The sequence below is a fragment of the Melopsittacus undulatus genome, chromosome 1, assembly GCF_012275295.1.
Source record: "Melopsittacus undulatus isolate bMelUnd1 chromosome 1, bMelUnd1.mat.Z, whole genome shotgun sequence".
NCBI lineage: Eukaryota > Metazoa > Chordata > Aves > Psittaciformes > Psittaculidae > Melopsittacus > Melopsittacus undulatus.
The window spans coordinates 53,169,368-53,183,410 of NC_047527.1; the positions used below are offsets into that span (position 1 = coordinate 53,169,368).

A 14,043-nucleotide genomic window follows, 5' to 3' on the forward strand; every position below is an offset into this window, starting at 1 on the left:
TCACTCAAGAGTGAAATAATTGTGGCCAGAATCATACTTCAATGAAAATATTCCCCCCTTCTGAATGTGCCGCCAGAGACTGTCTGTGGTCTGACAGTGGGCCCACAGTCTCCATGGTGGGGAAAGGACTTCTCTCCCCAGGCAGCAGTGCCTGGGCCGTTGCTGGGGCTGCTCCTGGATGGATTCTCCCCTCTGAGAACCAATTTTCTCCCTTGCTCTACACTCACTTCCATTTTGGGCAGCAGCCAGTGTGGCAGAGGCAGGCTGCTTGGACTTGTATGGCTCTGAGGAGTGCTGGTGCTGTAGAAGGAGCACCAAATGGGAAGGACTACAGAGAGAATTGTATGGGTACAGTCCCAGATTTTGCTCCTGAAACAGTTTTTTCCTCCTGATTTATAACAGGTACCTAGAAACATGAACCCCCAGAAATTTTGGGGCTTGTGATACCTTTTCCTTCACCCAGATTTTGCTCTTCTAGTTTCCTTGCTTCCTTCCTTGCTTTCCAAATTAAAAACTGACTTTGTCCTCAGATTGGAAGCAATCCATCTCCAGATCTGAGCTCACTGGATGAAACTTGTTTCTCGGGAGAACATCTCAGTCTTTAGCCAATACATCTAATGCTACTTTCCTGTTTCAGAAATGTTAGCATCTGCCAAGACTTCTTTTTGAACCTGTTCTTAAGAGCAGCAAATGTTCAAGGCTGAAGACCACTTGCTAGACACAGGTCAGTACTGAAAACAGCTTACAACCACACTATTTCCCAAGGAGCTCATCAAGACAAGAAAAAAAGCAGCAAAATTCCTTTTGGAGCTCCCAGCAGTAGCCTCAGCATTTTGGCAAAGATATATATAGACCACAGTAGCACAATGTAGCACTGTGTGAGGGCAGATTTGTTACTGGAGTTAGTCTAATCACAGCAATAAAAGTGGCCAAGTCATTCCGTTTGGTAGTCATTTTGCTCCCAGTATCCCAAAAGTCTCTACAACATGGCTTCAGGGAAGCATTGGTTCATCTAACAGACTTCTGTGTGGGTACGGGGTGAAGTGGCAGTGCAGCTCCATCACTCCTATGCCTCCTCTGGAATACCTGTTTCCCTAATAGGAAGGCATCTCTGTGACAGATAAGATCCTTTGTTTGCTTTCTGTGTTCCTGCAATGACTACACCCAAACTAAATCTTACCGAAGCCAACTCCTTCTATTTTATCTTGAGGGGAATTTCCAGCAGCAGCTTCACCATCTTGGCATGAGTATGCACAGTTCATGGGGCCAGAACCAGCCTCTGGGCATAAAGGCACAGAACTTTATTGTTCTGGGCACAGATGGAGTCAAGAGACTGGCTGAACCATCCACCTCTTGGTGCATTATATTCCATGCTCTATCTGTCTTTGTGCCAGAAGTGCCAGAAGAAAGTCTTGTAAGACTCTTTTCCTCAAAGTGCTTCTGCAAGACAGCATGGGAGAATGAAGAGTGGTATTTACTTGTTGACACCTTGCAGAGGTGTTCCTGTGGGTGGGTAGCCAGTGCCTAATCTGTGTGAAGCTGCAGTATTACTGAGTGGCTGCATCCCAGCCCGAAAATATTTAGTCTGTTACGTTTATGTTTGATGCTTATTTAAGATGTCCTGCTGGTGAGAAACTTTCCAGACTGCAGTAAAGTTTCGTGTTTCCTTCATGCACTTATGTTGTGAGTGGCCTCTCAGCTATGCAATGGGTATTGGCACAGACACACGGAGTGTCTTCATTTCCCTTGGCTGAGAGTCATAGGTGAGGTTGTGTGGGGAGGGAGGATCAATGAAGAGATGTGTGCAATGTAGAGTGGTTCTTTCATCTCACCTCTAGTCACTGTGCAGCACAGTATCCTTTCTTACACTTTGGGATATGATACGTGGCAGGACTTTTTGGTTGGCCTCTCATGCTTCATAGGATCGGAAAGCAGCCCTTGGTGCCCATGGTGAGCCTTGACTCCTCTCTGAGGGACAAAGCCAGACGTGATGTGGTGGCAAACTTGGGTCCAGCCTTGTTATGAGCTCAGGGAGCTGATAAAGACACGTTCAGCAGGTTGGCTGGCCATCATCAACCCTTAGCAGCAGCTGTGATAGGGAGACAAACCCCACTTGTCTCCCTATCAGGGTTAGATTCTGCCCAGTCAAATCCCATTTGTCTAATGCATGAAAAGTTGTTTTTCTGACTCTAAGATGGTGATTGTCTCATCCACAAAAGACCTGCTAATCTTCTAGGAAGTAGAAACAAGGTAGCTGAAAGCCTCTTGCACATCTGGTCTTTACAGTCACAATTCTTGGGGTGGTAGGGGGATGTGTGGTGGGAAAGCAGGTCGTATTGTATAAGGTGCAAAGCAGTGCTTGTCAACTTGTGGTTAACTTTGCTGCTGTCAGTGGTATTCCCAACAGCTGAAGAGCTTTTGAGCCACCTCATTTTAGTATGGGCTTCCCCATACAAGAGTTTTAGGTAGCTATGGAAGTGCGTCTGGCTTCTATATCTTCTTTTGAATGGGACCTAAGGGTAATGGGATTTACGCAGATACATCTAAAATTGGTGCCTGGTGATCAAAACAAGTATTGTTGTTCATGCTTCATGCCAAATGAGATGAAGGTCGTGTGCTGGTTTTAAACTGAAAGCTTCTCGGATGGGGTCAATATATGGTGTGAGATGTCAGATTTGTTTAGTTTTCACTGATAAACCAACATTTTTTTCCTTTTTATCTAGAAAAGCCATCCATAATGAGTTGCAGGGTTGTGCTGTATGTCTTGGGAAAACAAAACATCCCTTTAAAGAGGGTCTCACTGAAAGTCTTGGGTTCACACTATGGAAACAGTGTCTGCTCAGAAGTTAATTGGCATAAGTGATAGAGGAACCAGCCTCTTTCCTCAGCTTTATATTTCCAAATACCTCCTGGAGCCAAATCGAGACACTGCACAATGGATGTTTAAACACACTTGTCCCTGTTCCCCTCCGTGCTAGAAGCAATGTCTGGAATACAGGTTGTAAATCAGGTCCTACAGTGATTGATCCATGTGCCAGCAAGTGAAGCGTAAAAATAGCAGTATGGTTGAAAGGACATAAAAAGAGGGAAAACAGACCATTATTATTTCTGAGCTCAAGGGAAAAAGCGGTTGAATCTGACATGCTGGCCAAGTCTGAGTAGCCCTGGCCTGTCTGAAAAGCACAGACAACTGCTTTGCTTCCTCTTCCACAGCTGTGTACCCCCAGTAAACAAGGAGCCAGGCTGGTTTTCTGGCCTGCGAACCTGGCACACAGAGGTCTGATTCCTTTCAGGAACTTCTCTTGAACCTCTTTGTGTGCTTTAAATCAACTCCTGTGTTTCTCCAGCTGTGAAATAACATATTGGGGGGCAAATTGCATCTTTGCTCTCTCTGATGCCTTCATAAAAGCTGCTGACATTGAAGCATTGTCCCCCACCTTATCTTTTGATGTTTCTGTGGATTGCATAGTATTACTAAATAGAGACAAATCTTAGCTTAACTCTTCTATCAGCTTAACTGGAAGTCAGTAGGTTCTGTCCTGGTAATGTTTAAATAACAAGAACTGTGGTTTGAACAGGAAAGAGCTACAATAGGATAGCGATATTTAAATTAAAAATAAGTGGGTGAAAATATGTATAGGATGGAGAAATCTGCTGCCTATATTTGCACATTTATACACCATTATTTTATTACAAAGGAGCACTATATAGAATTGAAACAACAAGAAAGACTCTTCAGACTCAAAATGTCTGTAGATATTGTCTATATACTTCTAATAATCTTCTGGTTTTAATGGGAAAAAAGTAGTAACAAAATTGTTTGCTAAGTCTTACTGCCTGCGCTAAAGCTATTTGTTTCTCAGGAGACAGTTTTGCCATTTCCTTAATTTTGTTGCATGAGCCTGGAATACTCTGTTGAACCTCCTCACCTCCATAGCACACACACACACACACACGCATGCATTCATGCGTGCACATACAAGGTTTATTTTGTATATATATATAGTATCAAGGGATTTGTTGTCACAGGATTTTGTTGTTACTCAGGTGACTCTCATGCTGTTGAGTTCACCTTTAAAAGGATGAAAGATGCTTTTGTTTCTGAGTATGACACAGTCCTCATTTAATTACAGTCATCTGCAAGCCTTCTGATCTGCTTCTCCCTTTATGCTGCTTCAGAAGCTAAAACAGATTCCAGTGATTCTTGAAGGAACCAAATAAGAATTCTCATTCCTGTGATTTGACAATTTCTCAAGATTTCTAATTCCCCCACATCTGACTGGTTCCTGTTATTCCTTCTCTAACTGTTCTGATACTGATTCAGTCTTCTGTCCCTCACTTTAAAGGCTTTTTTGTGCTCTGTGCTGTATTAGTGTTGTCACCACCAATACTTTCTTGCCAGACTTTTTGGTCACTTCTTGGAAACATGCCTTAGTATTCAACAAGACCTAAAATTGGTTTGTGTTGTGCCCTCAGTTTCTCAACAAAAACTTCTCTTGAATGGCTTGAAAATTATTGCTGAAAGTATAATGGTTATGTCCAGTTACATATGTCATTTTGAATGTATTATTCTAGAGATATTTTCTAATGACTATGCTCTTACTTCTCTGCATGTGGTTTGGTACGAGAATAATGGTTTGGATGCATCACCTTTGACCAGAGCATCTGTGGTAGAAGTAACATTCTCTACCAGGCAGTGAAGGGTTTTTTTCTTGGCTTAGTCTGTTTTGCCATGCATGTGCTTTAATTAAGCCTGTCTCCATATTAATTAAAATAATCCTCAGCAATGGGAAAATTACATCAATTATCAAATACACCAAATGTTAGTATCCAAGCCTTTGTACACGCCTATAAGCACTAGTATAATAAATGCAAAGTTTTGAGTAACAAACTACTCAAAGCATGACAAAAATCCACAATATTCTTACAGGCTTCACCTTATTTGCTGAAAAAAAATGTGTCTTTTCTGACACATTTAACTTCAAAGATATTTAATGTGGCATGGACACTTAGTTCAGCTTAGGAGCAGCTTGCTTCAGTTTAATTTAAACCCATTCAGTCTTGGGGTTGAGATACTTGGTCACATAACAGCCATTTAATAAGGTGTCTTCCACTGGCTGAGTTTTCAGTGAGGCTGAGTCAAGCTGCCTTTGCTCTGAAGCATGCAAATGCATTTTGATAGTTACGACAGCTTGCTTCTTGAAGGGAAAGACAGAGGTGAGATGTGTGTCTAAAGACAGAGCAATATGCTTTTGCTGTGGTTCAGATAAAGGAATAACTGTTTCCTGCATTCCTATAGCCTGCTCCATCACCACTGCTCCATCCTCTCAGCTTGCACGCTGTGTAACTTGTTCTCTTGCTGCTCTTCAGTGGGTTCTGTAAAATGATGATGGAGATGGCTTCCCCCTCAACACACACTTCCCATCCACCTCAGATGTTTAACAGCTGGACCATGCACCTTGTACTAACCCCTTGCTGTAAAACTCTTAGGCATTGCTTCATGCAGCCATTTGTGGATTATCCAGCTCAGACCTTAACTTAAATAGATGCAGCTTTATTAAGGTGACAAGCCCAGGTAGTAAGGTTACTTTCTCACTATGTCCAAGTAACCAATATCTTGGTGTCAGGATTTATCCAGGGATTATTTTGACAGTTGAAGCAATAACCTGAATAGACTCTGAAGTGCCAGCTAAAACCTCTGTTTACACTTTTTCTTTCTTCACTGATACAATGGAACAAGTTGGAGAAATGAAAACAGGCCAGTACCTTTGTCATGTGGATAAGGTGCATTGCCCTTAGAGGCAGTTCAGAAATGTGGGAGGTATAGGCAAACATATGAGTTTTACTTTCTCTGTGCACATTAGCACAGGTCACTCAGATAAAATATTAACTTATTTCCATTCTGTTTATTATCACTTGGTATCTTATGCTAAGAACACTTTCCTGAACTGCATCCATGTATTTGTGGTCCAGGATTTCATTGGTTTCTTTGCTGACAGAGATACCTACATTGGAGATGCTCAATATGTTTAGCTGCTGTGCCCCTGCTTCTGCTCCCTATGCTGTTGCTTAGCGCACTGAAGTGAGGAAGAGGTGAAGAAAGAAGTGACAGCAGTGGAAGTCGCTCTTTTAAGCCAGCCCTGAAGAGACTAGTTTAACTTAAAGATCTGCTGTGTAGGAGACTTATTTCCCAAGACAAATGACTCAGTTGCCTGTGTAAGGCAGAATCATAGAAACATAGAATAGTTAGGATTGGAAAGGACCTCAAGATCATCTAGTTCCAACCCCCCTGCCATGGGCAGGGACACCTCACACTAAACCATATCACCCAAGGCTTCATCCAACCTGGTCTTGAACACCGCCAGGGATGGAGCATTCACTACCTCCCTGGGCAACCCATTCCACTGCCTCACCACCCTCACAGTAAAGAATTTCTTCCTTAGATCCAATCTAAACCCCTGCTGTTTAAGTTTCAACCCGTTACCCCTTGTCCTATCGCTACAGTCCCTAATGAATAGTCCCTCCCCAGCATCCCTGTAGGCCCCCTTCAGATACTGGAAGGCTGCTATGAGGTCTCCACGCAGCCTTCTCTTCTCCAGGCTGAATAGCCCCAACTTTCTCAGCCTGTCTTCATATGGGAGGTGCTCCAGTCCCCTGATCATCCTCGTGGCCCTCCTCTGGACTTGTTCTAACAGTACCATATCCTTTTTATGTTGAGGGCACCAGAACTGAACACAATACTCCAAGTGGGGTCACACAAGAGCAGAGGGGCAGGATCACCTCCTTTGACCTGTTGGACACACCTTTTTGTCTTGACAAGCTGGGAATTTAGAGATTGGAAATTACAGACAGCTGTCAAAAGAAGCTCCTCCTGAAGCAAGGAGAGAAATTGCATGTGAGGTTCAGTCACATTGTAATTAAGATTACAGTTGGAAAAGCCTTTAGGGAGTGTCTGTGCAGAAGACAAGAACTCAGCCACTGAAGCAGACATGTAGTTTCATTGCTTCATTTTCTCTGAAATGCCTTTGTTCTGATACACAGTGTTTTGCAGGAGAAAGGCATCCCCTGTATTGCAACCCCAGATTTTGAAGGGAATTTTCAGGGTTTGGAGACTTCTTGGCCTGGTTGAAGCAGTCCCTGTTTACTGCAAGGCACATAGGGGAGCAGAGGGTTGCTGCAGGATTCCCCCATCAGATAGATGGTAAGTTGGAGATCAGGGGAGACAAGTTCCCATGGGGACCTTGATGTTCAAGATATGGATCACTGGGACTGCAGAATTGAGGCAAACTGGTGTAGTTCACTCTCTGAAATGCTGGGACAGCGAGAGTTAAGCAACTGAGCTGGAAATCTCATGAGATCAGGCTTTTCTAGTGGGAAGAGTTCCCATGCTTCCTGCTTTTTGATGTGCTGGAAATACTTTATGCTCAGCCTTTCTTGTGGTATCTTGGCACTACTTCTGTAAATAGTTGGAGGGACATCATCAACATAACATTCATGCTTCTGTCTGAAGTATTTTATTACTCCAAGTCACGACTAAAAGAAAAGGAGATCAAGATCCCTTTCATTCAGGTGCTTAAGTATGAACCAGCTTTCCTAACTGTTAGTCAGATCATGCCCTATAGTACTTAGGTTTTGAATTTAGGACTGTGTTGGCTTTGATGACAGTACTGGTAGAGGAATTTTTGACAACTTGCTCCCATCTCTACCCCCATTTTCTGCCCCTTTGGTTGCATTACAACCCTAAAGAGGCTGTCCAGTCAACTTGATTGCTTGCGGAAGTGTTTGCCTCTTTTTAATTTTTTTATTTGTTTCTAGGGAGGGTTATTCTTTATCAGAACAATTTCATCACCCTAGTTTTACAGTGGGACTTCAGCCTCTGATTTCTGGGCTGAACTGAGGTGACTGGCAAGTTGGGGCAGGACACAGAACTCAGAGTCAGAAGCTCAGAGACCTGTGACAGAAGTGCCATATGCTGCTGGCTGATACTTTGTCCATCTTTGGACTTTACACCGAAAGCCCAAAGGCTGGTACAAATAACTCATCATGGACCCTCTCAACTTACAGGCCTAAAGACTGGAATGAAGTTTCTGTTCTCTGCTCTGAGATGAACCTGTTTTGTTGCAGTCTACTGGCTTGTATGGCCTGATACTAGTTGTGCGGTCTTTAGGCAGTAGTATTTCTTATTAACTGTATTTTCAGTAACCACTGAAATGATGCCAGCTACAGGGCTAATAAACAACTATGAAAGCCCTGAGAGTTTCCAATGAGAATATAGATTTAGCAACAGAGGTAGAAAAAGGTCCAGTCATGAAACTTGTGTTCAAAGATGAACTGAAACTTTCAAAGTTCAAGACTGTTTGGCGCCAGTGCATTAGCTGGCCATTATCTTCAGTCTAAAATCAGTCTTGGAGTTGCATGAGGTTTATAAGCATATAAGCAGGCCTGTGCTTGTGAACACATGCTTCTGGAAGAAGCACTGACATGACTTTTCTAGATTCACTGTCATGCTTGTGGGGTATGCTGATGAAGAAAACTTGTGCACAAGCTGCTTTCAAGTTATGAAATGTATTCTCGGAATGTGTAAAGTGTGCAAAAACTGTCCTCAAAAGTTCCTGTACCATGTCCTCTCTTCACTTTTACCTCCTATCCGTATCTTCTCCATGTACCATATTCTATTAGGAATAATAGGACACACTTACTAAGGGCTGCTGAATGACCACTTCAGAAAGTATAGTACACGAGTGGATTAGGACCCTTCACAAGTCAGGAAGTCTCTAATTTATTGTCCTTTTGAATAAGCAGCTTTAGCTTTTCATTTACCCACTCACAAGTGGCATGTCATGGACCACTTGGAGAGCTATACCCACCTCAGGACTGTCTGTAGTGTTGCCTGCTTCACTTGGAGCTCTGCTTGTTCAAGTTTCCTTTCTGACTGTTTCTATGAAGGCTATAGGTGGTGAACCAAATAAGATACTTGCTTTTTTCACTCCATAGCCAAAGACTCCATCAAAATGTACCAGCCATGAGGGAAAGGAAGCTGAGGAGGCAATAAACATTATCTGACTGATGTTGTCTCTAGTCCTTCTTCCCACTTTTTGCTTTTAACCCCCTGCTTCCTCATGTCTTATACTTCTGAAGAATTTTAAGAGAAAGTATATTTTATCATACTACTTTTTCAAGCTGTTAGCAAAATTTGCAAGCATCATAACCAATATTAAGAAAAACAGTCAAGAGATGAGCTTCTCTCTGCACAGACATGTAGTTCCTTCTCATTTTTTGTCAGTTTTTTACTTCAAATATACTTGTTTTAGGGGGTTGATTTTTTGTTGGGTTTTTATTATTATTATTTATTTATCAGTTTCTTTTTTATTTAAGAAAAACTTGAATGAGCATAATGTTTCTAAACATGATGTCTTATTGAATAACAGACAGGACCAGAAGACCAGAAAAGTCCCATCCTTCTGGAACACAGGGTCATTTAATCTATGTAGATAAATTATGTCAGTCTAATAATTCTGTGATGTCAATGTGGAATACTCTGGGTTTGAGTGATATTTGAATCTAAATGAAATCTGAGCTTAGCTTAGCTGCAGCTCTTGTATCCAGTATATTTTTCAGTGGCCTGGAGGTCAGGAGCCTGGGAACAGGAGTTGGTTTCTCTGCATTGTGTTTGGGTTTTTTTTGACTGGGATCTCTTTCTGCCTTGACTCTCATTTTCATCTTCTTAGGTACAAAATCTCTCAAGCAGCTGAGTTTCTTAGTTTACTGAGCTGTAAAATGTGTCTGTTGATATTTGCCTGTTCCTGGTGTCTGGAAATACCTGGAAGGGCAGAGCTCCTCCAAAGCAGAGCTTATGAAGCTGTAACACAAGCAGGACATGGGACAAACACTGAATTTTAAACAAAAAATACATAATCAAATAGAAAATAAGAAATTCTTAATGACTAAGGAGGATTCAATGAGTAAGAAAAGCTTGCAGAAACCTGCTCTCTGACCAATATTATTTAATACTCTTACTGCAGATTTGGTATATCACAGAGACTGACACCTTGGAAGTACTTTTGTGTGATTAAGAGTTTCATGTATATCAGTAGAGAAACTAGGCCATTTTTATATGATGTGAGATATACACTAGGGAATAATGATTCTGAAAAAAGTTGTGGGCATGATGTGGTGGCTAAAAGGAGCTGTTATGATCCTGACTGTCCACCTGGGTAAGGATGTTACTAGTATTCCCAATACCTCCATCAAACTAGCAGGTTCCATCTTTTTTTTTTTCAACAGCATATTGGCAAATTTTGTTTTAAAAAAGGTTTGGGGTTTTTTTCAGCCTACAATTTAAATTCTAAAATGGAAGACCTAAGGAATCTTAATTTAAGATTTTATAAATGTAAGATTTTATAGTTTGTTTTTGAGAGGTAGAGAATTTAAGAAATGGTATGGTTGCAGTCTGTAAGTATTTGCATACATAGAATGCATTTAATAGCAGTGGGCTTTTTAGCTTATGAGACAATGGCACAGAGTTCCAGAGTTAGATGATGACATAGGGGAATTCAAAGTGTAAAGAGCAGGTAGCTGGTTTACCCAGTTTACATTTTTAAACAAAGAGAAAAGGTAATCTTAAAACATGGATTGTCATTCACCCAAAATTTTTCAGCTTCTGTAAAGTAATTCTTCCATAATTCTATGTGGGTATTTTTTTTAATCAGCAGATGCTTAAATGAAATGATCATAATGATTCTTTTTGGCCTCAGTTGCAAAAGTATGAGCATTCCTTAAAAAATTACCACTTCTTTTCATCGCTGATTAAAATGATCTGAAGTTGCCAAAAGAAGTTAAAATTTTATTTCAGGGTATTAATAGTTAACTGTACACAAAACTTTTATTTTTCTGATTCCTTTTATTATATAGCTCTTTATAGAAAGAAAGCTTTCCTCAGAATGTATCTATCCAAATGACTTTCTGTTATATGATGCTGTATTTTTAATCCCACAGCATATGGAAAGCATTCACTTGTACTAAAGAGATACCATTTTATAAAGCTGAGATTTTGCTTGCTTCAGTGACTCAGAGTCAAAGGAATATCCCTTTTGGGCTTCCAGTGAGTGACAGAATAAAGCAGACTTCCACGTGCACACATTAAAGATATGCTAAGATACATGTATGTTTGCGATTAGTAGCTGGAAGTCCTGACCTCTAAGTTCCCTGATTGACTGGGATGCATTTCTCCCTACCGCAGAGGGCTAGCAGAAGGCCTGTGCACAATCTAAGCTTCATCTCAATGCAATTGTGAGTGTTTCCATGGGACATGGGTGGGCAGAAAATTCACTCACTGGAAACATTTCAATTTCAGTTTGGAAACCATTTTACTAACCAATGAATTATTTTCTTTTAAGCTTTTACAGACCAAGGAACATTGTCACATAATTCCATTACTGAATCCAGCAGATTTTTGTTAAATTACGACACCTCTCTTAGGAAGATATTAAATAATGATTTAAAGACTTAAAGGTATGACAAATTTACCACTTTCCTTAATGTCCGACTCCAATATATAATTGCCTGCACTTATTTCCACTTTGAATTTTAGATGCATCTTCTAGCCATTGAATGTTAATGTACTTTGCTGCTAGCTTGAAGTCCTAAGACTCATCACAATTTAAGTATGTGACAGAGATAAACTAGCTCAAAAGAGAAAAAGTGAATAATAGTCTATGTATCTCTCTTCACACCAGTAAAATTGTTTGTCAGATCTTCATGCCTTCATTATCCACAGTGAGTGTTTGAGGTGAAGAGAGAAATGCCATTTCTCTGAAGATGGTGGCTTCCTTAAACATTGGGTTTATCTAGCTTTCCATATTGCACATTATAATTATCCATCAACAGTAACGAAGAAGCTCTTGTAGTTCAGGAGGGGCACCACAGGACACGACTTGCATCTTGTTGAAACAAATAATAGTATCAAAGTTCTTACAACCCTCTGAAATAGGTTAGAGACTTTGAGGTGAATATTTAGCAACTTGGCTGTGTGTGGGCAATGCAAACACAGGCTGCAGCAAACAAGACTTCAAGCCTTTTTTTCACTGTGTCCTACGTAAGACTGAAGGTTGCAAGCAATTTGCTCATTAGTAGATTGGAGTCACCAGAACGGGGCCTCTTCATGTTGACTCGCAAAACCCTTTCATGCTTATCAGCATACAGCTGGATTTCCTCTGCTTTATCACACTACCACTTTTCCTGTATGGCTCTCAGCTTTGTTTGGAGTTCTCTGGGCTTGCTATTATATGCAGTTCTCTTTGATGCCAATGATAGATCTTTCAACTGTGCTCTGTGAAAGGTGCACCTCTCCTGAGGTGTTGTATAATTGCAGGATCACTCTTATCTCATCAATCTTAATGTTTTCTAATTTTTTGCCCTGGGTTCTTGTTTGAGGCATGGTGTAAGATATCCCTGAAGATTTCCAAACTGTTTTGTTGAAATCCTTTAGTGCTGTTCACACTGAGCTTTTAGTAAAGCAAATCACTGAGGGTGATGTCTGCTGAGTGCGTAGTTTCCCTTACGGTAGGTTGTTTTGTAAATGAAGGAAATATTTTACTCTTTAGAGGAAGAACTTTTAATTGTAGTTGTTATGACAAGAAGAGGACTCTGGACTCTTTCTTGTTAATAAAACTTTTCCTCTTACATCAAGGTTTCTGCTGGGCTATTCCATGTAGTCATTGTCTCCTTCTGAAGTGGCAAGCTTGAAATGTGTACTCCCTTGTGACTGAAATGTCGAGAAAACTGCCCAACATATCAGCTGTACACTAATCTTATGAATAATTTCAGCTTGATTGATTCCAGTCTCTTGTTTTGCCTCACTTCTGACAGCAGTATTCCTTGTTTTGTTCCCTGAACATTAAATGTCTTCCACATGTACTTTATACTAATTTTGCATTGTCACTTTGAATTACCAAAAACTTAAGATAAACAATTCTTTAAGCTGAGCCATTTTTACATTTTTTTAAAATTGTTTTGAATTCGTGCTTTAATTGATGTATTTTTGTCCTCTTTTTTCTCCATTTCCTCTTACTTCCTAAGATATGTTGCTACTCTAACATATCTGCCTGCCTGCTGTTATAGCAGGGAACAATAGCAGAAGGAAGCTCAGCAGCAGTAACGGAATAACTGATGCCTGGTCAAGCTCATTAACAGATATCATATCTAGGAACGGAGAAATGAGGCCCGCTGTGTTACCCACCATACCTGATGAAGACGTAGGCTTGAGATCTTTGCATAGTAAGTGGAAGAAGAGAGTACTCCAGCAGGTGCGACCACCGTTTTTTCAAAGGTATGTAGCAATATGAGATAACTTCACTGCTTTAAAAGTCCCCTTTTTTTTGAATAAAACTATAAATTGGCTTTTGAAAGGACTGATCTGAAAGGCAGGGTAAAAACTAGACAATTTAAAGGCATATGGTACAGTGGTGGGAATGCAAGTTGCACACAGGCTGGGGTTATGGCCATGAAAATATAGTGCTTAAGGAGTTTCTTGTGCTAAATGGTATTGAGGAAGGTCAGAGAGAAGTTTAGCTGCTCATGGGAATAAGGCAGTGTTCCCCATTGTTAGGTGTGGATGCCAGTGTGGATGTCCAAGTCAGAAATATGCAGGGACACCAAAAATGGCTCTAGAAATGAAGGTAGCATTGCAGGAAGTGTCACGCTCCATCTTGTCTTGAGTGAGAAACAAAATACATTGACATAACCTTTCTTAACCTTTCATCATTTTTCGCCCTCCCTTTTGGATAGAGAAAAGTACTCATTATGAATTACCTAGCCCAAGTTAGTGAACAGAAAACTTGGGCTCTCATATGACAGCTCTCATAGTACTCAGCAATAATAGCTTGTGCTATATGCCAGAAAAGGTCTATGAAGAAGTGACATATTTAGTTTTTTTAGGGAATGCATGTCTACCAACAAGCATGTGCTGTCTGGCAACAAAATGTAGACCATAGCCTCAGTGGCTGTTAACTGTGAAGGCCAGTCAGGACTGCAGTCCTTTTACAC

The 14,043-nt window shown here is 40.8% G+C and overlaps 1 long non-coding RNA gene across 1 annotated transcript in view; it reads left to right on the forward strand.

Annotated features, from left to right (window-relative positions):
* LOC115947225 (uncharacterized) overlaps positions 1 to 14,043 on the forward strand; it is a 57,561-nt gene that overhangs the window by 31,644 nt on the left and 11,874 nt on the right. The window contains exons 2-3 of the long non-coding RNA XR_004550087.1: positions 11,397 to 11,511; positions 13,078 to 13,327. This is a non-coding gene — a long non-coding RNA (uncharacterized lncRNA). The remainder of the gene's footprint in view (positions 1 to 11,396; positions 11,512 to 13,077; positions 13,328 to 14,043) is intronic.